Source organism: Vulpes vulpes, chromosome 13 (genome assembly GCF_048418805.1).
Source record: "Vulpes vulpes isolate BD-2025 chromosome 13, VulVul3, whole genome shotgun sequence".
NCBI classification, from domain to species: Eukaryota; Metazoa; Chordata; class Mammalia; order Carnivora; family Canidae; genus Vulpes; species Vulpes vulpes.
Genome location: NC_132792.1, coordinates 142,136,484 through 142,161,567, shown reverse-complemented (window position 1 = coordinate 142,161,567; position 25,084 = coordinate 142,136,484). Strand labels below are relative to the sequence as shown.

At 37.9% G+C, this 25,084-nt stretch overlaps 1 protein-coding gene, 1 non-coding gene and 1 pseudogene across 2 annotated transcripts in view; 2 read left to right on the top strand and 1 right to left on the bottom strand.

Moving 5' to 3' along the window:
- NIBAN1 (niban apoptosis regulator 1) overlaps positions 1-25,084 on the bottom strand; it is a 210,315-nt gene that overhangs the window by 173,016 nt on the left and 12,215 nt on the right. The gene's annotated exons all lie outside the window — the stretch shown is intronic.
- Positions 17,972-18,082, top strand: LOC112921884 (U6 spliceosomal RNA). The gene has a single exon (XR_003235328.1). It is a non-coding gene; the product is annotated as a U6 spliceosomal RNA (small nuclear RNA).
- Positions 22,684-23,139, top strand: LOC112921820 (ubiquitin-conjugating enzyme E2 variant 1 pseudogene; annotated as a pseudogene).

Sequence of the window (25,084 nt, the reverse complement as noted above, 5' to 3'; positions counted from 1 at the left end):
GCATGTGGCGGAGGACTGGACGGGGTAAAGTGAGATAGATAGGGCTCTGTAAAGGTCCAAGTGTGGGAAAAGGAGTGTGCGTTTTGGGAGACTGGCTGGTAGAAAACAAAAGGAAAAACTGCCTGTGGGAGGAAGAGGATAAGCTCAGCTGGGGGATGATGAGATAGAAGAGCTACAGGAACATCCAGGTGGAGATTTCAAGTAATCACTTAATAACTGGGGTCTGCTGCTTGGGAGAGAATTGAGGCTCAACTACAGGGTTAGTTGTCATTAGCAAAGTGGATGACATTCCCCAGAGGAAGGAGGCAGGACAATAAGAGAAGAAAACCAAGGACCAGAGGCTGCTCCGCCTTAATATTTAAGGGGCAGACGAAAAGACAGCAGCCCTGCAGGATGCTGCACGGGGTCAAGGAAATATTATTAGGCTGTTCTATTTTATTGTGATATATTATGCATGACAGGAAATCTACCATTTTAACCACTGTTAAGTGTACAATTTGGTGGCATTAATTATAGTCACCATGTGTGCAACTATCACCACAATATATTTCCAAAACTTTTTCATTACTCCAAGTGGAAACCCTGTAACCGTTAAACAATAGCCCCCCACAGCCCCAAAACCAAGCCCCAGGTAACTTCTAGTCTACTTTGTCTCTACGAATTTGCCTATTCTGGGTGCTTCATATAAGTGGAATCATACGATATTTGTCCTTCTGCATCTGGCCTTTTTAACATGTATTCAAGGTTAGACTTCATTCTTTTTTTATATACTGTGCCTTTTAATCATCAGGAAATAGGAGCAGGGGAACAGCACTTATGGGATTACTAGGACTGTTATTAAGGCTCGCATGCTGGAGCTTGCCAGGACACAAATCAACTGGTAGACCAGAACTGAAAACTGAATGCAGGAACCACGAACCATTAGGCAGGCACTGCATAGAGCAGACAGGCATCTCAGAGCTGGGGGGTGCTAGGCAAATCTCCATCTGGGAAACAGCAGCATGTATTCAGGTTTATGGATGAACCCAACACAATATTCCCCTCTTCTGATGGGGAGGCCTGGTAGAAAACAGGTCTGTCTGAATAGTTCCTCAGGCCCAGGAGGGTCGCAGGGATACCTCTATACACAGTTACTATCTGAAGAAGAATAAAGAGCACGAGCTAGAGAAGCACATCAAAAACAGGTCACCAAACAAGGGGAGACAGAAGAGCTGAAGGGCAGCTCAACTCAGATGATAGAAGAGGAACATGTGGATGGAATGAATGAAATGCTCAGAAGCTATATTCTATTAACACAAGCTTTGTATGAGCAGGGTAGCTTCTTTGGAGGCTCTGAGACTGGAGAGGTAATAGGGAATCCAAGAGATATAAGTAAGGAGAGCAAAAGGAGTGAAGATATATAGGACCACAGTCCCCAAATATTTATGCCAGATATTTGGAGCACCTGCCTATTGTTCCCGATTGTCTTCAGTTTAATACTTTTGCCCCCAAAGCTTAAAAGTTATCAGGCCAACTTCTGAATAAAAACGTATTCTGAATGCTTTTAATTCTTACAGATGAGCATTATGAATATCCTCTTACTCAAGGGATTGTTATTGATTGAAAAGTTAAACTTCTCATTATACATAGTCTATCTCAAAATGTTATTTTGCCTTGTAGCAAATGTACTCACTAAGCTTCTGAATCTGTAAATTTATTAATTTGCTGAATTAAAGAAGCCAAAGAAAATATAGAAGTCTGTAGAAGATCTGAATAACACTAACAAATGTAATCTAATGGACATATACAGAGCACTACACCCAACAACTATAAATTACTTATCTTCCAGCACACAAGAAATATTCACAAAAATCAAAGCACTGAAATCAGATATAGTTGTGTTAGAAAGCAACAATAAAAAAGAAAGAAATTAAGAAATATACTTCTAAATAATTCATGGATCAAAAAAATTATCAAAACTTTTAAATTGTATGAATCATGAATCAAAATTTAAAGAATGATGCTAAGTAGTCAAAAGAAAATGTGCAGCTTTAAATGCATAAATTATAAAATACAATATGCTAGAAATATATGAGCTATCAAGTCTTTTCAAAATTTTGGAAAGAGGGGCACCTGGGTGGCTTGGTAGGTTAAGCATCTGACTCTTGATATCAGCTCAGGTCATGATCTTGGGGTTGTGAGACTGAGTTCCAGGTTGGGTTCCATGCTCAGCAGGGAGTCTGCTTGAGACTCTCTCTCTCTCCTTTTCTGTTTGCTCTGTCTCTCTCTAAAATAGATAAATAAATCTTCAAAAAAAAGTTGGAAAGAATTATAGCAAAATAAACCTAAACAAAGATAAGGGAGAAAATAATAAAGTAAGAAAAAAATAGTGAACTGGAAAAAACCCACATGTAATAGAGAGTGTCAACAAAACCAGATATTTCTTTGAAAAGATTAAAAACTGATAAATAAATCTCTGTGATATGGATTTTAAAAAGAAGGAAAAAATAATAGGATAAAAAAGGGGACAAAATTACAGTTGCTACAGACATTTAAAAGTTAATTAAGATTTGAATAGACATTATTCCAAAAAAGATATGCAAATGACCAATGAATAAATGAAAAGATGCTCCGGGCCCCTGGGTGGCTCAGTTGGTTAAGCACCTGCCTTCAGCTAAGGTCATGATCCTAGAGTCCCAGGATTGAGCCCCACATTGGGCTCCCTGCTCAATGGGGATCCCTTTGCTCACCCAGCTCATGCTCTCCCTCTCTCTCACTCAAATAAATAAATAGAATCGTGAAAAAAAGAGAAAAGATGCTCAACATCATTAGTCAGTAGGAAAATGGATATCAAAACAATGACATACTACTTCACATGCAGCAGGATGGCTATAATAAAAAAAAATAGACAATAACAAGTATTGGTGAAGATTTAGAGAAATTAGGACCCTTATTATTGCTAGTGGTAATGTAAAGCAGTGTAGTCACTTTGGAAAATACTGGCACTGGTTATTCCTCAAAAAAAATTTTTTTAAAGATTTCATTTATTTATGAGAGAGAGAGAGAGAGAGAGAGAGAGAGGCAGAGACACAGAGACACAGGGAGAAGCAGGCTCCATGCAGGGAGCCTGACGTGGGACTCAATCCAGGGTCTCCAGGATCACACCCTGGGCTGAAGGCGGTGCTAAACCGCTGAGCCACCTGGGCTGCCCTATTCCTCAAAATGTTAGACAAAGAGTTACCATATGGTCCAGCAGTTCTAATCACAGATATCCAAGAGAAATGAAAATGCATGTCTACATGAAAACTTGTACATGATTGTTCATAGCAATATTGTTCATAATAGGCAAAAAAGTAGAAATAAACTACATGTCTATCAACTGATGAATAGAAAATAAAGTGTGGTATATCCATACAATGGAATATTATTTTGCAATAAAGAGAAATGAAGGATTGAAAAGCATTGCTAACCATGGATGAAACACCAAAATGTTATGCTGAAAGAAGCCAATCATAAAAGACCACATACTTATATAATTTCTTTTATATGAAAAATCCAGAATAAGCAAAATCCAGAAGAAACAAGTAAATTTGTGGTTGCCTAGGGCTGAGGTGAAAGGCTGGTTGTGGTGGATAATGAGGAGTGACTGGTCATGGCATAGGGTTACTTTGGGGGGGATGACAAAAATGTTCTAAACTTAGATTCTCATGTGGTAGCATAACTCTGTACAAAAAACACTAAATTTTATGCTTTAAATGGATGAATTTTATGGCATATTACATCTTGTTATGAGCTGAACTGCTTCCCCAAATTTCACACGTTAAAGCCCTAAACTCCAGTACCACAGAATGTGACTGTATTGGGTGATTGGGCCTTTTTGTTGTTGTTTTTGTTGTTGTTAAAGATTTTATTTATTTATTTATTTATTTATTTATTTATTTATTTATTTGAGAGGGAGAGACAGAGAGGAATACCACACACATGAGTGGGGGGAGGAGTCAAGGGAGAGAGAGAGAATCTAAGCAGACTCCATGTTGAGCATGGAGCCCTACCTGGGGCTTGATCCCACAACTTTGAGATCATGACGTGAGACAAAACCAAGAGTTGGTCTTAACTGACTGAGCCACCCAGGTGGCCATGGTGAGAGGCTTTTAAATAAGTCTTTAGGTTAAACTGAGGTGATTAGGATACACCCTAATCTAATCTAACTGGTGTCCTTAAAAGGAGAGGAGATTTGACTGAGATATATATTGGTTTTGTTTTGGCAGCCCAGCAAACTAATAATATCTCAATCAAGATGTTGAAAAAAAAGGCAGCCCCGGTGGCACAGCGGTTTAGCCGCCTACAGCCTGGGGTGTGATCCTGGGGACCCTGGATCAAGTCCCATATCAGGGTCAGGCTCCCTACATGGAGTCTGCTTCTCCCTCTGCCTGTGCCTATGCCCCTCTCTCTCCCTCTGTGTCTCTATGAATAAATAAATAAATAAAATCTTTTAAAAAAAAGATGTTGAAAAAAAAGTATTTTGTCAAATAGACTTAGTTCTCCCCTAAAAGAAAATTATGTATTTGGCTCCCCAAACTATTAAAACTATATAGGTTTCATGTAGAACTCTCCTTCTTTTTTAAAAATCGTATTTCCTAAAATTCTTGCTCGAGTTCTTTATTTTCACATCCTTCCTAATGATAATAGACTTCATCAATATAAGCCAAGGCTTTTAGGAACTGGCTTATTGATTTAGTAAAGCACTGAGAAGAAGCGCATATAAGAACATGCAAAAACTAAGCTTCTGGTACACCAGAGCAAGGCAACTGATGATTCAAAAGCTCCCTTTGGTGTAATATATACCAAACTTAATGTGAAAATCCAAATTCAGACAATATAGATTCACTGACCCAGATTTGGGAACTGATACTTTCCTACATTTACATTTCCTCAAAGTAAAAGAAATAACTTAAAGAATATAGAATTTGTCAACTGTTTTTCATTTAAATATACAATAAAAGTTATATAAAAAGATTTTTTTATATAAAAAGAATTTTAATGGATATAAACTTTGTGACTTTTATAGGCTACCTGTATATTTGTCAATATACAAAATTAAATTAATAAGATGATACTATGAACTTTATGTCAAAAGTTTGAAAATTTAGGTGAAATAGATAATTCCCTAAAGTATTACAGAAGATAAAGACAAATACAATTTAATTATATAATCAAACTGATTTAAGTGGATTATTTCTCCTAATAAGTCTTTTTTTTTAAGAGGGGGTAGGGATGGAGGGAGAAGGAGAAAGACAATCTTAAGCAGGCTCCATGCCCAGCACAGAGCCCAATGAAAGGGCTCAGTCTCACAACCCTGAGATCATGACCTGAGCTGAAATCAAGAGTTGGATTCTTAACCAACAGGTGCCCCTCTCTTAATAACTCTTTAAATAACTCTCTTTAAATGAGAAATATATTTCTTATGAAGCTTCAGCAAAACAAGGAATACGTTACCTGTATAGGAGATGTCAGCTGGAATCATCCTACCCATCAAAATACAGAATGGATCAGCTCAAATATTCATTGCCTTAGTAGAAAGTCCAGTATTTTCCTCAAGATTCTGGGAAGATCATACACATGTGGTCACCCGGCTTTAATAAAATTTACCCATACTTTGAGTCAGGCTCCTTTTCAACTGGGGCTCAATCTTTGCCTATAAGAACTGCAACTTCCAGCTTAAACAATTTCATCTATCCTCCACTTTAAAAGACTTGAAGAAACGCTACCATAGTTTCTAACAGCTCAAGCCTGTGTCCCTAGGATGATGACCCCAGCCGCTTGAGAGCCTGCCTGAGAAAGACAATGCTGCTGAAAGAACTGTTTATTCCAGCCAAAACCAGTTTCAGGCCCCTGACCTTCCTTTTCTTTTCTTTTTTTTTTTTTTAATATTTATTTATTTATTCATGAGAGACCTAGAGAGAGTCAGAGACACAGGCAGAGGGAGAAGTACTGCAGGACTCAATCCCGGGACTCCAGCATCACGACCTGAGCCCAAGGCAGATGCTCAACCACTGAGCCACCCAGGTGCTCCCCCTTCTTGTCTTTTTGAGAAGTATCTTCTGTAACTTAGGAATCCCTTTCTGAAGGACCTCGGAACTTTTCCTTTCAAGTGCAGTCGCCAAAGAGATAGGACCCCGGTCTCCTAGACTGGGAGAAAAGGAGCTTTAGCATCAATTGTCAAACAACATAATCATATGGACTAAACCTCCCCCACTGACATCCATTGGTACTTTTCCTTTTGCACACCCCAGCGTTTAAAACAAGCCTTCCACCTTTTGTTTTGGCAGAGTTCAACTTCAGGATACGCTGCGGTGTCTTCCCTACTGCACTAGTATTGAATAAAATCTGTCCTGCTGATTTTAACAGGTGTCCAGTGCAAAATTGTTCTTTTAGTCTGCTTCAAATTTTTGTTTCTGCTGAATTAATTCAGGCAATGGAAGGCTTCACTGTACCACATGTGCCATTTCTATGCCATACCATATTGGTCCTGTTGCAAAACCCACTGCTTTTCTCTAATTTCCTTAAAAAAAAAAAAACAACACAAAATTTCCATAGGTATTTAGTGTGAACAGTCAGTCACTTGTACTGGGAGACAGAGGGTTTTACATCACAGAAAAGCAACTCTGGGAAGCGAACAAGGGGTGGTGGAAAGGGAGGTGGGCGGGGGGTGGGGGTGACTAGGTGATGGGCATTGAGGGGGGGACTTGATGGGATGAGCACTGGGTGTTATGCTATCTGTTGGCAAATTGAACTCCAATAAAAAAAATTAAATTAAATTAAAAAAAGAAAAGAAAAGCAAATGGTTTAAAGCAGAGTATTAGAGATCCTTTTAAAAAAATGCTTTACCCCTCTGCTGTGTTGTTTAGTTATTCTCTCTTCTTCCTCTCCTGGAGTCTGCCCCTTTCTTGTACTGAGCAACATGCCACTTCTTTTGTTCTCTTGTCTCATGGTGCCCCTGCTGGGATTCTCACCTTCCACCCCAAACAGTTAATTAAAGTATCTCTTAAAGTAAGACAATTCCTTCCCTAAGATAAATTCCAGTGCCACTTACAAAGAGAATTTTTTTCAACTTGCTACAGTTCATATATATCTTCATATTTATCTATTTGCATATCATTATTGAATCCCTTATCACTATGCTTATAAAGGATCATTATAATACCCATGGATACCAACAAGCAAATAAATGTCCTCTGCCTTATCAGAGAAGCAAAACCATCAACAGACAGGGGAGAGATTTCACTAAATTAAGGACACTTATAAGTGGCAATTAAAAAGTACATTACTTCACACATCAAAAAGCACTTAAATAGCCATTTACTTTGCTGCATAAATACATAAAAATAAAAATCACTTAGCTAGTTAACAGATTATGAGACTGTTAAATGAAATATATTAAAGGCTTTGTCATTGAACCGTATCTGCAAAATTCACAAAATTCACTATATAAATCTAATGCTATTTCTCATTTTCAAAATAAATGTCAGCTTTCAAACAATCCATTTTTCTCAAAATTCTCCAAGAGTTATTTTTTATTCTACTGTCTTTCTTGGACCTTTTGCCTCCATTTTCTCTCTCTCTCTTTTTTTTTTTTTTGAAGAATTTATTCATTTATTCATGAGAGACACACAGAGAGAGAGGCAGAGACATAGGCAGAGGGAGAAGCAGGCTCCTTGCAGGTAACCTGATGTGGGACTCGATGCAGGACTTGATCCCAGGTCTCCAGGATCACGCCCTGGGCCAAAGGCAGGTGCTAAACTGCTGAAGCATCTGGGCTGCCCTCTTTTTTTTTCCATCTTCTGGAACCTGGCGTGGATTCCTGTTTATAGAAAATAAAAACCTACACGGTTTACTTCACGCCTAATAGTACCCTCAGTGAGAGGGGTGCCCGAATGGCTCAGTTGGTCAAGCACTCAACTCTTGATTTTGGCTCAGGTCATGATCTCAGGGTCCTGGAGTTGAGCCCCATGTTGAGGCACCATGCTGGGCATGGTGCCTGCTTAAGATTCTCTCTCTCACCCTTCGCCCCTCCCCCTCTAAAATAATAGTACCTTCAGTGAGAATGACACATTGTTACAACTAAGCAAATTATATTACTAGAATCTCAAATTATGATGAGTCCAGGATAGCTAGATAATTACAGATCAGGGTCACTAGTCTATTTACCAAAAACATGCTGAATAATGAAACAGGTTAACATTTATTAGCCATCTAGTATGTCTGCTTATTTTAGATACATATTCTCCTGTAAGCCTTGCAACCTGGCTGCAGGTGAGGATAAGCATTTGCATTTTAAGGTTTAGGAAGTGAGGCTGAAGGAGGTTAAACAAATGTCCCTTGCCCCCAAATTAAACAACCAGAAACTGACAGAATTTGATACAAACTCAGTGATTTCTCAGATACAAAGGCCTATGCTCTTAATACAATGAGATTTTGTCACGCACTACTGTGTTTCACTTTAATACATTTGCAGTCTAGACATTTTTATCTGTAATTAGGAATTAAGGCAGTTTCTTTATTGGTACTGTGGCTTGGTCAGCTAAACAGATACAATTAAGGTAGTATTATACTACTGACAAAAAATGTGCTACAAGTTTTAAGTAATTTTAATATTCCAGGAAATATTTAAGTTATTTTTCAATAATAAGCTTATTTATGTTTAAGTTGATGAGTTATACATATTTTCTAGAACTTATTTACTGAATCCTGGCAGGTTTTTATTTCTCCCAAAACAGAAAGAAATATGCAAAATATCTTTAAAATTTTTTTTCTTAACAATTAATAGAAAAAATTTTACTTTTTATCACCCTTTCATTTTCCTAAATCTCATTCACACTATACAATAGCACTCCTGTCTTCTGCTCCTGCCCATACACACATAAACACAGACGCAGGACCACAAACACAAGAGTCCCCAATAACTTCATGCGTACAAAGAAGTTAAAGGATAGTATATTTTTCTTCCTTTCCTTTATAGAGGGAATTTCGGATATGGATTAGTCAAGTCTTCTGACCTACAGAGTGTCTTTAGCTGAGCAACGCTGCTGACCTAAATTAAATAAAATTCAGGGACTTAACATGAAATCTTTAATATAAATTTGTTTTTGTGATTTAAGACAGGCTAGTGCTAAATATTCAATGAATTATTAACTAATTAATGCAATATTTGTTATTGTATGAGGGATAATTACCAAATGAAGAACACCAGTGGCTGCAGAAAGACCACACATTTAGAGGGGTCTGAGCTTTTGAGGTTTGCTGTTAGACTGACAAAAATTTTAAAGTTACAGTATCCATTGTGGGGAGGCCTTAGGGAAGCAGTCACTTATATATACTACAGGTGAACATATAGTTAATATAATTTTTCATTTGGAAAATTTAATAATGTTATCAAAAACTTTGTTTTTTTAAAGATTTATTTATTTATTCATGAGAGACAGACAGAGAGAGAGAGAGAGAGAGAGAGACAGAGAGAGAGGCAGAGACACAGGCAGAGGGAGAAGCAGGCTCCATGCAGGGAGCCCGATGCGGGACTCGATCTTGGGTCTCCAGGATCAGGCCCTGGGCCGAAGGCTGCGCTAAACCATTGAGCCACCCGGGCTGCCCCTATCAAAAACTTTAAAATGTTTGCATTCTTTACCAATATTTTCCTCTTAAAGGAACTCATCCTACAGAAATATACATTATTAAAGAGATTCAGGTGTAAGTATATATATAAAGCTTACTTTCACAAAATGTGTGTGTAAAGAGGTTTACCACAGATTATGGATACTAAAAAAATCTCTTTGAAACAACTTAAATATTTAACAACACATCAGTTTATTAATTGGTGGTGTATTGACACGATGGCACAAAATAAGAAAGGCAATGTAATATACCAAAAGATAGGTTTTCAAATCAGGCAAGCTAAGGTTTAATCCCAACTCAATCAGATATTTGCTGTGTGACTTTAAGATCTCCTTGACTCAGATTTTTCATCTGTAGAGTAGTGACAATACTAATAGTACCTACTTCACATAAATATTATGAAAGTACAATGAAAGAATGTATGTTTTAAACACACGTTATCTAACACTTGAGAATTATTCTTTTCTATCCATTACAAATTATGTTTTAAATATTATTTCAGAATATGGGAAAATGCTTACAATATAGTATTAAGACTGAAATTATAAACAGATGGTTGTAATTATAGTAGAATTTAAATAGTTCTACAAACTATGAATATATTAATGCCAGGCTTTTCTTCCTAATTAGCCCCTTGCTGGGTAACTGCAAGACCTCTGCTCTGTCTCCCCAGTCTTCCTCAGGCATTTCTGGGAAGCCCCAGGGTAAATCTCAAGTGCATTCCATTCCCACAGAACCAGGCTACTCCTGGTATCAATTTGTCCAGAACAACTGGGTTGAAATTTTTTCAGCCTCTCAAACCAGTCCTATTGCTAAATATAATCTGAAATTCTTTGCACTTTTTGGCTTTGGTACCTGAACCAAAGGTAGCAGGACTGAAATATTCTTTAACTATTTACGGAGAATTAATGGTGCCTGAATTTTATTAACTTTCCTAGTAATTATTTTCTCCTTTCATTCATTTTTTTGTCATTTGTACCTCAAAATCAACATCTTATTATATGATGCCCTATTTTTAAACTGTTCTTTCATAGTATAATTTTGCCATTTATTGACTTGTTTACTGATAGTGGCTTAATCTCTTTAATTAGATTATAGGGTTTTCTTTTTCTTTAGCATCCTCTTATGGCATTCAGTATAATTCTACCACAGATGTGAAATATGAACTCAGGAGGTTCTTATTAATGTAGTCTCAAGAATGCAGTAAGGAATAAATCATGTAATGGATAACTGTGACTCAGTAAGAAATTCTTTTATGCTAATAGGGTGGTCCCTTGTGTGTTGATTCCTGCCCTTCTTGCTCTATACTACCACTATCCATCCCAGTCTAAAATAGTGAAAAGGCAGCAAACCCCTGGTCTGGGCTCCTCTGACCTGTCAAATTCCTCCCCTACATGGGCTGCTGAGGCTGCTGAACCAGAGATATGCTTCCATAGGGAGCAAAGTAGGTGGAGGCCCTGGGATGCTATATTCAACATGCACTATCCTATACCCTTGGTCAATTTCGTGTGCATCCTTGCATGTTTCTTTTCTGGTTTCAGGTGAAAGTGAAAATGATCCCAATCAAGTCATTATTCACATCAAACCTTAAACTGGGATCAGCCTTTGTGGTTTGACCTAGCTCATTAGGAAATCTTTTATATTATCTCATCTAATCCTCTCCAAACGAGGGGTGATCTGGCAAGACGCTTAGTGCTCACCAATGACTCTATAGCCTTCTCCACATTTCCTAGCCTCCCTTGCAGATAGAATGGAGCCATGTAACTAGTTCTGGCCAATGGACTAAACAGAAATAACATGTCTCCTTGGGGGTCAAGGAAGTTAAAAACAGGTATGCTTCCTCCATCTCTCTTCTGTTACAATGATCTCTTGGATTAGGAGCCATTAGTCACAAGAAGGAGGACAGCTGCCAGATCCACACTGGAATGTATGAGAGCAAAAAAATATGCCATTGTGTTAAACTGCTGAGATTTCACAATATGTTATTGCAGCATAGGCTATTCTGTCCTAACGTAGATGACATTCAGAATATTTAATAATTAACGCAGAATGGGCACTGACCTCACAGAATAAATGACCAAACAGAACAGACATTGGTTGTAAACAGCTGGTATGACTATATGAGACCATACCAGTTAATAGCCCAGAAAACAATCCTACAAATTTGTTTCAATTTTATAGTTGATGAAATTGAAGTTCAAAGAAGATTAAGTGACCTGCCTAAAAGTATTGCCTTGTGATACTCAGTCCAGCTCTGCTTGTTACAAAGCCCACTCTCTATCTCAGCATTCTGCTTTCTGCTTGTTGAATGATGCCTTACCTCAACAACTCACCAAAAGTTGGGCTGTAACAGAATTGTCTAAACAGCTTCATTGTTTACCTAGAGTATGGTGGTATGGCCCAACAGTATATGTTTATTATTACATTTTTATTAACTTGAACCTAGTCCTGCCTCTATAAAAAGAATATCAGTCTTATATCTTGCCTTTTTTTTTTTATCTTTCCTTTTCTTTTAAATTTTCCTCTTGTTCTTAGTCATCATTAACCCTGAAGCTATGTTACTTAGGTTGATTTATCCAACTTTATGATATACCACACACATTAAAAAGTAAGAGAAAATTAAACTGAATGAAATCTTTGGGTTTTGGCATGTTCTTTTGCTCCTGCTGCTCATTCTTCATTTAAATTCCTGTCTCTTTTCTCCATGACATGATAATCATCTCCACAGCAACTAACTATTATACCACAAAGGATGGTGCCAATGAGTGAGAACTGATCAGCAGGAGCTGAGCAACACTCAAGCAACAGTGATTCAATTTTCTTATAAATATCTCTAATTATAATAAGCTAAGGAAGAAATATATCATTCTTGTCGTACCCCCACCTCTCAAAGACAAGCAGTGCCATCACTACATAGTTTCTCATAAAAATATTGTGCATTCATTCACAGCTGGCTTTAAAAAGAGCATATTTCTATGTAGGGATGATATCACCTGTTACTGCAAGGCAAACGTACGTCTAGACTGAAAGTAGATCCAAATTAACTTAAAATCAAGACAGATTACTGTGTGATTTAAGAGTAGAAACCCGAGCAGGATCTGCATTTTGCAGATTGCTAATAACATTCAAACAAACAGCAAATCAAAACCTCTTGCAAAGTGAAAGAAAGGGTGCAGAAATAGTTACTTGGCAAGGGGATAGGTATTATTAGAGCTTCTCTTTCTAACTAGGAAATCTGGAATGGGAATGATGTGGTCTGGAGCTTGTACAGGTGTTAATCACAGCAATGATAACAAGCATTACATTTCAAAGGGATTTGAATACTTTAAAACACAATCTCAAGGTAACACTTTCACTGGCATACAGAATTCTCTAGGGAGGCTAAAACCATAATATATCCTAGTGATGGAGTCTAAGAGAACTTCAGTGGATGATTGCCAGATGCTGCCTATTACCCACTGTTTTTATATTGGTTTTGTAGGATTTAAAGTAAAATTGTATTTATTTATCTAATTGATTTAAAGATTTTATTTATTTATTCATGAGAGACAGGGAGAGAGACAGGCAGAGATATGGGCAGAGAGAGAAGCAGGCTCTGTGCAGGGAGCCCGATGTGGGACTCGATCTTGGGACTCCAGGATCACGCCCTGGGCCAAAGGCAGGTGCTCAACTGCAGAGCCACCCAGGCATCCCTCAAATTGTATTTATGATCTATAATACATAATCTTATAAGTGGCATGTGCTGTTTGAAGAATGTCAGTCTTGCCTCTCCCACTAGATGACAAGCATCTCGAGAGCAGGTACCATGTCGTAGATGACCACATACTATGTTCTGTGTAATGGTAAAGACAAACATATAAAGAGGTATTGCTTCAATTTAAAATTGAAATGGCAAGGTCCTCAGATCTATATTACACTTGGAAAACATTATTGATGTTGACACTGTCTCTATGCTCTTTTAGCCCTAAAGTTGAAGCGAGTTGGGTAGTAGGGTGATCCACCATTCTGGGTTCTCTCATGATGGGAGTCCTCCCATATCCTCAAACCCATTAGTCTCCTAATGACATTTTATTTTTTATTTTTATTTTATTTATTTTTTTTCCTAATGACATTTTACCCTTAACCTGGATTCCACTGTCAACCATCCAAAAGAAACGTCCTCCTAGTACCTTAAATCTCTGGCCTGTGTTCTCTCATTGATCACATCTGGTCTTTCTGGATCATCTCTATTGTTACTGTGTGGTCTCCAGCCTCATAATTGCTGGAGGAAGTCATGGAATTTTGTTGACATGGCTCTCTCTAAATTCACACTTTTTATCTCAACCTGGCCTGCCCAGGAATCCATTAGGTTATCTTTTATTGAATTTTTTTAAAAAAATCATTTAAAAGATTTTATTTATTTTACAGATAGAATCAGAGAACACAAGCAAGGAGAATGGCAGAAGGAGAGGGAGAAGCAGGCTCCCCGCTGAGCAGGGAGTCTGATATGATATGGAGCTCCATTCCAGGACCCTGGGATCATGACCTGAGCTGAAGGTAGAGGCTTAAATGACTGAGCCACCCAGGTGCCCCTCTTACTGATTTCTTAACACTGTCTATATATTCAAAATTTTAAACTAGTACAGGAAGGGTATGGACCTTGAACTGACATAGCAGGGTCTGAGAGAGGCACCTAGCTGCACCCTGTATTTACCCTTTAATTGCTAACAGAGGGCCTGGGAGAGAAGCCAAGGTTGCCTGGGCAGATGTTTACCAATTGTTACAAAAGTATGTCAATATTTTGAAAAAGTAGTACAATAATGTGGTTTAAACCAACTAGCAGTCCTGTTTTCAACTATAACTCTTCCAAAAAGCTCTCTTCTATTTTTTTTTGCCCTCAATTCAACATCAACTTTTCTATTCATTCAACAAATATTTATTGAGGATCAGCCATCATTCTCAGTAAACAAAAGAGACAAAAAATCTCTGTCCTGTAACCTTACATTCTAGTGGGAGGGGACAAATAACAGAAAACAAAAAAACCAAATAAATCATATAGTATGTTTGAAGGTGATAAGAGCTATGGAAAAAAAAAAAGAAAAAGGAGAGGGTAGGGGAGTTCAGGACTGCAGGAAGCAGATGGAGGTTTTAGATACCGTGTGAGGGTTGGACTCATTGAGGAAGATGAGAGATAAGCTACGTGATGAGAAAAAGCATTCAGGACAGAGGGAACAGGCCACGCAAAAGTTTACTTTCTAGGGGTACCTGGATGGTTCAGTCGATTGGGCATCTGACATTTGATTTCTACTCAACTTGTGATCTTGAGGTTGTGGGATAGAGCCCCATGTCAGGTTCCATGATCAGTATAGAGTCTGCTCGAGATTCTCTCTCTCCCTCTGCCCCTCCCTACTCTGTGTGTGAAAATAAATAAATAAATAGATAGATAGATAAATTAATTAGTTAAAAATATTTATTCATGAGAGACATAGAGGGAGAGGCAGAGACACAGAGGGAGAAGCAGGCTCCTCGTGGGGAGCCCAATGCAGGACTTGATCCCAGGACCCCAGGACCACAACCTGAGCCAAAGGCAGAAGCTCAACCACTGGGCCACCCAGGAGCCCTAAATAAATAAATCTTAAAAAAAAAAAAAAAAAAAAAGCTTACTTTCTAGAAACTCCTATTAAGAAATGATTTAACCTTCAACTGCCTGCTCCGCAGAGATCAAAGTTACTGGTAAATGATCTCTTTGGCCTTTCTTCCTTTCCACTTCTAGAATACCTTTACATTTTCTTTATTCCTTCACAGCTTATATAAATAAGTGTTCCTCTTTTCAATGTCTCTGATTTCCCATATCTTCCCCCAGGAGAATCCTACCCTATCCTCCTCATCTCATTCACTCTTCTTTTCATCATCTATAATCCCTTTTCATTCTGTCTCTTCAAATATACAGAAGTCTTTTCTAAATTAAGAACACCATTGTCACTTAAATATTTCTTCTAATTATAGGTTGTTTCTCCCAGTTAAAGTATCTTCAATTTCTTCAACACATATATTCTCTTTAGCCTTGATTTCTGCCTTCTGCCCCCTTCAAACTTAAATGGATCTCTTGATTCCTAAAATTAAGCAGTACCTTAACCCTGGTTCACAGACCTATCAGTTGATAATTTTTTAAAAAAGATTTATTTATTTATTTTAGGGCATGCACAAGCAAGAAAAAGAGAGAGAGAGAGAGAGCACGAGCAGGGGAGGGGGAGGGGCCGGGAGAGGGGGAGGGGCAGGGAGAGAAAGAATCTCAAGCAGACTCCCCACTGAGTGTGAACCCTGAGCTGGGCCTGATCCCACAACCCTGAGATCATGACCTGAGCTGAAATCAAGAGTCAGATGCCCAACTGACTGAGCCACCCAGGTACCCCCAACTGTCAGTTGATAATTATCATGGTCCAGGGAAAACTAGTTTATAAAGGAATACAATTACTTGTATAAAAATAGTATTTGGGGCAGCCCAGGTGGCTCAGCAGTTTAGTGTCGCCTTTGGCCCAGGGCGTGATCCTGAAGACCCGGGATGGAGTCCCATGTCAGGCTCCCTGCATGGAGCCTGCTTCTCCCTCTGCTTGTGTCTCTGCCTCTCTCTCTCTATATATATCTCTCATGAATGAATGAATGAATAAATAAATAAATAAATAAATAAATAAATAAATAAATAAAATCTTTAAAAAAAAAAAAGGTATTCTCAATTAACTCAACAATTTCTAGAACCTCCCGAAGTCTTTAAAAAAAAAAAAAAAAGTATTTGGTTTGTTAAAGTTGTAAATTTTAAAACCTCAAATACACTCTGCAATTTAACTCTGCTTATCTGCCCACTTGGTTTCCTCTATCATAGAATGTTCCATCAAAATTCTGCTTTTTCTTCAGGGCTCAAATGCTCCTTATTCGAAATTGTTTCCTCCTCTCTGTTCCCTTATCATTTCGCTTATATTACATAGGAAAATGGTTTCACCAATAGCTATGCATTTGCTTACCTCTTTCAGAAAACCGTGAGCTTCTTGAGGATGTATACTATGTCATATTTTTGTTTTCTTGAGAAATGGAGAATTCCTTATTTTCTTGACTCTGTTTTTCAGATATTTTGGGTCTTATATGTGGCAAAGTGTTTTTATATAATTATTAATGAAACATTCAGTCTCTCACACTGCACTAGCAGCACAGGAGCTGCAATACTGAATTCTTGGCAAAAATGATAATTGACATCAATGACTGTAATGATAACATTGAAACTACTTTCCTGGTACAGAACTGCAGTGGGGCAAACTGTAACTTCTAGTGGCTGGTGGTGGCAACATTTTCCTCCTTAGATTTATTCATGGCACGTGGGTTTGGGCATTCTTCCTGAGGCTTAGCCTTGAGCCTAATGTTCCAAACATTCCAAACATTTTGTGAACTACCTCATGCTGTTTAATAAATACCTCAAGCTTTTGTCTTGCTTGGTTGACCTAAGGCAGCTTCTGTTGCTTATGACTAAGAACCCTGACTGAAAAGATATTTTCCTTAATTCCCCATAGACCAATTAAGTCAGTATAATAGTATTAAATGAGACTTTAGTCATAGGGATAATACAATGAAAATATAACATTGAAAGTAAACTATCACAGGCCCCTAGGTATTTGCTACTTTTAGAGCCTACAAGCCTACCATGTGCTCCTAAGGAAACTTTCACAGGCCTCTACAAGCAGTTTCTGACAGGGCTACATGTGCAGAACCTAGCTTTATCCTGGTCAGGTCCAATTAGCTTTAGGTATAGTGCCTATGGCTCCCAATATTTTTAGGGAACCATGAAAATGTTTTATTTTTTTTATTTTTTTAAATTTTTTATTTTTATTTATTTATGATAGGCACACAGTGAGAGAGAGAGAGAGGCAGAGACATAGGCAGAGGGAGAAGCAGGCTCCATGCACCAGGAGCCTGATGTGGGATTCGATCCCGAGTCTCCAGGATCGCGCCCTGGGCCAAAGGCAGGCGCCAAACCGCTGCGCCACCCAGGGATCCCCATGAAAATGTTTTAATTTTAATTTCTTAAAATAGATTTTTTTAAAAAAAAGTTTAAATTTTATATAATACAATGTATATCCATTATTATAAAAATATAATAATGAATCCATCTTGAATTAAACAACACCATATAAAATACGTGTGTATGTGTATAGAGAATAGAGAAATCAAAAATAGATCATATACATATAGTATCCTGGAGATTACCAACATACCAAGTCAGTTCAGTGAGGGAATTTTTTTTAAACAAATGGTGTTGAAACAACTGTAAAAATGTATGGAAAAAAGTAAACCTTAAGTATTCACTTCTGCAGCACATACATATACCAAAGTTGGAATGATACAGAGAAGATTAGCATGGTGTTTATGCAAGGATAACATGCAAATTCGTGAAACAGCCCATATTTAAGAGTCGACCTTAGGTATTTTTACCACACACAAAAATCTTAACTATGTGAGATATTGGATATGTTAATTAGCTTGATTGTGTTAATCTATTTACAATATATATGTATAATAAATTCTTACATTAGAACAATCTAATTAAATAATGATTAAAAAATGAATAGACACCTCATCCAAGAAGATACATGAATGGCAAGTAAGCATATGAAAATGAAAAGTTGATTACTGTCGCTTGTCATTATACAATTGCAAATTAAAATAACAATAAGATACCATTATACACCTATCAGAATGGCAAAAATCCAAAATACTAACACCACCAAATGCTGGCAAGAATATGAAACAAGAGGAACTCTCATTCATTGCTAATGGGTATGCAAAATGGCACAGCCACTTTGGAAGACAATCTGGCAGTTTCTTACAAAACTTAACATTTCTGACCACATGGTCTGGGAATTGTGCTTTTGGGTATTTACCCAAATGAGCTGAAAAGTTATGTCCACACAAAAACCCGCACACAGCTGTTTAAAGCAATTTTATTCACAATTGCCAAAATTTGGAAACAATCACGAAGTCCTTCAGTAAGTTAATGGATAAATAAACCACAGTGTGTCCAGACAATGGAATATTATTCAGCATTAAGAAGAAATGAACTATCACGCCATGAAAAGACATGCAGGAACATTAAGTGCATGTTACTAAGTGAAAGAAGCTAATCTGAAAAAGCTACATGTGATTCCAGCTATATGACATCCTGGAAAATGCAAAACTACAGAGACAGTAGAAAGATCAGTGATTGTCAGAGGATGGGTGTATGAAAGGATGAACACACAGAATACAGAGGAATTTAGGGTATTGAAAGAACTCTGTGTGATATGATACTACAATGGTGGATGCATATCACATTACACATTTGTCTAAACCCACTGTACAACACCAAGCATGAACCCTAATGTGAACTATGGATTTCAGGTGATAAAGATGTGTCAATTGACTGTAGCAAATGTAACACTCTGGTCCAGGGTGTTGAGTGGAAGTTGCAGTGGGAGAGGCTATGCATATGTAGAGGCAGGAGGTAGATGGGAATTCTCTATACCATCTGCTCGATTTTGCTGTTAATCTAAAAGAAATCTCTAAAAAATTAAAATCTATAAAAAATGTAAGCCATACACTGAGAGAAAATATTATTATTTTTAGAGATTTTATTTATTTATTTATTCATGAGAGACAGAGACAGAGAAAGAGAGGCAGAGACATAGGTAGAGGGAGAAGCAGGCTCCATGCAGGGAGCCTGATGTGGGACTTGATCCAGGTATTCCAGAATCACACCCTGAGCTGAAGGCAGATGCCCAACGGCTGAGCCACCCAGGCATCCCTAGAGAAAATATTCTTAATATGTATATTTGGTAAAGAACTTATATATAATAATACATAAAAGACTCACACAAATTAAAATAAAAGGATAAAAAAGTTTTAAATATGCAAAAACCAGATATTTCACAAAAGCAGTGAAAGCTTTGAAAGTGGCCAGTAAGCACAGGAAAAGATACTCAACATCATTAGTCATCAGGGAAATATTAATTAAAACCACATTAAAATTTCACCTCACATCCACTAAAATGGCTAAAACGAAAAGACTGATATCATCAATTGTTGGCGAGCATGTTGTACAAGTAGAACTCTCATATACTGCTGATAGAGTATGAAATGATATAATCTCTTTGGACACGGGCACTTGGGTGGCTCAGTCAGTTAAGCATCTGCCTTCGGCTCAGGTCATGATCTGGGAGTCCTGGGATGGAGCCCTGCATCTGGCTCCCTGCTCAGTGGGGAGTCTGCTTCTCCTATTCCCTCTGCCCTTCTCCCATTCTCATGCTCTCTCTCTCTCTCTAATGAATGAATATTTAAAAAAAAATATCTTTGGACAACTGTTTGGGAGCTTCTTTTTTTAAAAAATATTTTATTTATTTATTCATGAGAGACTCAGAGAGAGAGGCAGAGACATAGGGAGAAGCGGGCTCCATTCAGGGAGTGATGCAGGGGTCTCCAGGATCACACTCCGGGCCAAAGGCGGGGCTAAACCACTGAGCCACCTGGGCTGCCCTGTTTGGGAGCTTCTTATAATATTATACACCTAATGACCCAGCAATTCTACTCCTAGGTCTTTATCCAAGAGAATGAAAATCTACATTCACAACAAGTTGACTAACAGTGTTTGTAACTGGAAGCAAATAGGATTATGGATTTTTAAAAAATGTTATGTATGTATATAGAAGAAATTTGTAATAAAGTACTAATACAACAATTTGAATAAATCCCTAAAACACTGCACAGAGTAAAAGATAACATACCATATAATTCCATTTATGTGACTTCAAAAGCATAATAACCCGTGGTGATAGAAATCAGAACACACCTGCCTATCTGGGAAGCGAGACATGAAGGAACTTTCTAGGGGAGATGGAAGGGTCTTATGTCTCCAATGGGGTGGTAGTTACATGAATACATACTTTTGTTAAAATTCATCCAATTGTACATTTAATATCTATGCATTTCCCTGCATGCAAATTTTAGATCCATATAGGAAAGAAATGTTATCGTATAATTACCTTAAGCTTGGGTAAGCAAGACATATCATTTACATGTTTTTTGTTTCCCACCCTGGTGCCTAGAATTGTTCAGCACACAATGCTCAATACTTGTTTGAGGGAAGTTAAATGAATCAATTGTTTTGGCAGTTCATAGACATACAATGAGATATTTAGGTAGTTTCTTTTAAACATGTGTTTAGTTTCCTACCAATAACTCCTTATAAAGAAAAGACCTTTTTTCTGTGTTTCAGATTGTCAATGACAACTCTAGCTTTGAACAAATTAACTCTCTCTGGCAGTCAATATACAAGTATATGTGTACACGTGCATGTCTCCAGTTGTCTTAAGTTCTTCTCCTGGGATAGAAACTGTCTACAATTGGCTAATTATCTTTTAATTTTTTAAAAAATATCTTATCACATAAGCGTATTTTTTAAAAGATTTTATTTATTTGAGAAAGAGAGAAGACTCCCTGCTGAGTAGGGAGCCTGAGTGGGGCTTGATCCCGGGAACCTGGGATCATGACTTGAGCTGAAGGCAGACGCTTAACTGACTGAGCCACCCAGGCACCCCTAAGTGTACTGTAAAAATAAACTGAAAACTAAATCACAAGTGCTTCTGAGAAATATCTCTTTGCTCAATTAATGATTTTCAAGATAATTTCCCCTCAAAAAGTGGAGAAATGACTGTAAAGTTGTTCCATACTGTGTTTTTTTTGTTCAGACTGTTCCCAAACTAAAGCATTTATTATGGGAAATATTTTCCTTCTTTATTTTTTTTTTAATTTTTATTTATTTATGATAGTCATACAGAGAGAGAGAGAGAGAGGCAGAGACACAGGCAGAGGGAGAAGCAGGCTCCACGCACCGGGAGCCTGACGTGGGATTCGATCCCGGGTCTCCAGGATCGTGCCCTGGGCCAAAGGCAGGCGCCAAACCGCTACGCCACCCAGGGATCCCGGAAATATTTTCTTTAATAGTAATTTTCAAGTTTTAAAAAATAAAGACTACATAACGATAGGTAGATTACTCATGTTAGGCTAAGTCTCTTTTTTTCCTTAGATGTGACTTGAAAGAATAGATTTTTTTAAAGCTTCAGTTAAAAAAAAAAGCAGATGGCAAAGATATGTTACTGAATTCTAGCTATTAAAATTTGATATCTAAATTCCAGATGAGAATGAAACGAGTGCGAATGTGTAAATGTTAATATTTACATATAAGAGCTGTATTTTCCAAAAATGTTTTGCTTTAGATTAAGCAAGAGTTACTCAGAAAGTCTATGGTCTTTCCCAATATGAAAATATTGCATTGCAAAAGCCAGAAGTTTCAACAATTTCCAGATTAAGAAATGAAGTCTCAGTTAATATGAAAAGATGAAAAACTTTTATTCTATTATATAACCATCATAAAAGGAAACTTCTGAACCACCAACAAGTTCTGATTCTCTACTTTCAAGCTGAGGTCACATTCCTCTCCTCTGTCCGTCTTGGGATAGCCTCTTCTAGTAAGCATACATCTGGTTTAAATTCCCACCATATGTGATAAATCAATGCATAAGAGATAATAAATTTAGAAGACTATTTTCTTATAGGCTTTGGCTTCTATTCTCTTAGCATTTCCAAGTCTGATGATTTTTCCATCTTAGATTATCTGTGTTGTAGTAATAAGAGAAGGCCCAAAACACAGAATGTATTTAAGACCAAGAACTTATTTCCAAAGGCAATCAGCAGGAAACTTGAAATGATTAATCCTGTATCTTTATGAACTTTGAAAAACTGAACCCAACATTTCATGACTTTTTATGCTATAGTCCTTTTTATCAATTATCTTTAGTGATTGGGGATTATCACTAAAATATAATGAATATTCACTATTTAGATGATTTGTAGATTTATTCTTTTATTTTAGTATAAATATTTAGAAACCTAGCACCATTATTATTAGTTAAAGCAGGGTCACCAATTGTGAGAAGGTAGTTTAGAATAGTGGTTAAGGATATGGATTTGGGACGCAAGATGACAGCCACCACGGGCTTGGGAGTAAAAGTCTTGCAAGTTTCGACTGTTGGAAGAACTGGAAGAAGGCCAGAAAGGAGTAGGAGGTGGCACAGTTAGCTGAGGTCTAGAAGATGACGAAGACAAGACACTTCTAAGATGGACAGGGATGATTGATAATTGGGTCTCCAAGAACAATTTATGAAAACCGAATATATAGTCTTAAAATAGAATGTGGGCCTAAATACCAGAAGCACCCCCCTTTGTAAGATTTGTAACAAAAATTAATATGAATGGAGTTAATAGTTCTAATGGAGTGGTGGACCCAAGAGCCATATCAGTGCTAGTAAAATGGCAAAATTCATATAGCATCAAAGTTGTCCTGCAAGAGCTCTGGCGCCTAATGATGTCTAAAGAAAACATGAAACTCCCTCAGCTGCTCCAAGGACAGTGTTACAGCAATTAATCAAAAAGAGAAACCACAGGCCCTCTCCCCACCCCATTCGATTTAAGCAGTCACTTGCTTAAAAATGTCCACAGTAGTGCATTTTCTAGATACATCTTGTAGACCTCAAAAGTACTGGAAGGGGAGGGGGCAGCTCTGGTGGCTCAGGGGTTTAGCGCCCCCTTCAGCCTGGGGCATGATCCTGGAGATGGGGGATTGAGTCCCATGTCAGGCTCCCTGCATGGAGCCTGCTTTTCCCTCTGCCTGTGTCTCTGCCTCTCTCTCCTTTCTGTGTATTCTCATGAATAAATAAATAAAATCTTAAAAAAAAAAAGAAAAAAAAAAGTACTGGAAAGGAAGCTCCTATTCAAAGGCAATTTATCTTAAGATACTGTAAATGATACTAATTTTTTGTCCATTTGAGATATATGCTATGCTATAACAAATCATCCTGTGAAGTGTAACCACTGCCCACATAGTTAAATTTCTGGGATCAAGAAAGTATATTTAAATTGATTCCCATCATAACTGGTGGGGCACAGCTAACTCAACTGTGAAAAGACACATCACACAATCACCCTGTTGCTGATTACAGGGCCTGGGGTCTCTGCTTTCTCCCCTTTTCCTCCTGCTGGCTCCCTCCCTCCCTCCATCGACCCCTCTGTCCCTGCAATAGCTCTCCAGCTTGGAGTGGCTTGCTAGAATAGGCATCAAGGTTTCAGGTCGTAGCCTGTGGGACTACTGCTGGGTGTGCAGGGGTGCTTCAACTGCACCCCTGGTTTCTTTTTTTAAGTCTTAAATGATGCCCTCCCCCCTCCAAGCCATCATCCTTTCTCCACTTCCCATGACCATCCTCAGCCGAAGCATAGATTGTAACCCCCTCTGCTCCCCTCTGAAATTGGCCTTTGGTGAGGAATTCAGGGCTTTCCCCATATCTTCTCCCCCACCTTAATGGAGGGGTGCTGCATTTTCCTTTCTCCTCAAGTCCCTTTTTGCATCACCACCCAACACTTCCTTGTTTTGGCCAAAGCCATCAGGTAAGGTTGGAAAGAGTCTCTAACTTCCCTCATTTAGTTTGGAACATTTACTCACTCTCCACCAGCCTGGGAATGAATATTGGGTCCTCAGCCCTGACACCCTCTGCTGTCATCGTCAGCTGATGCTGTTTTTTAGCTCAGGTTTTGATAAAGTGAAAAGAACAGTCACCAGGGGTACTCAGACCTGCCAGCTCTCAAAGTGCTTGGTGATAAAACTTGGAGAAATGCCATAGAAGATACTTGTAAGCACACACGATCCCTCTGAATGAACTGTTTTCTGTAATTGCTTTTGCTTTTAACAATTGAAGAAATTTTAAACAGGGTTCTTATGTGGTCATCTTACAATCCATTTGGGTCTAGTTTGGAATCTGACAATTGGAACAAAAAGAACCTTGGATTTGATGCATGCTTTGTTTTTGGTGCTGCTGTGTCTCATGGTCCTCAGCAGGGATGGAGAAAAAAAACTCGGTGTGCACAGCAGATCCCCGAAATTGGCAGGCTTGACTTCCTGGCAAATTGCTGCGTTTTTCCACTTTTCTGTTCAGGACCACTAAATGCTGAGATGTGGATGCATACTGAAATAAATGCAATTCATTGTGTTCTAAAGGTTTTTTTTCTTTTTTTAATTTAGTGTTTCTGCAAAACCACCTATTGAAGCAGCAACTATCAAGTCTGAAAAGCAATCGATGTTTCCATTAATCTTTTTCTGGGGGATACCTTAGTTCTAAGGATTTAATATCCTGTAGGTAAAGTTGAACATAACAGTATTCCATAAGCAGCCTTTTTATTGTCAGACCATTGTCTGATTTTAATATAATAAAAAAAAAGTGTGTGGTAAAAAACAAAAAAGGATATGGATATGCTCACCCTATTACTTGAGGTGACTTAGGATAAGTACTGAAATGCATTAAACCTCTATTTTCTAATCCATAAAATGGTA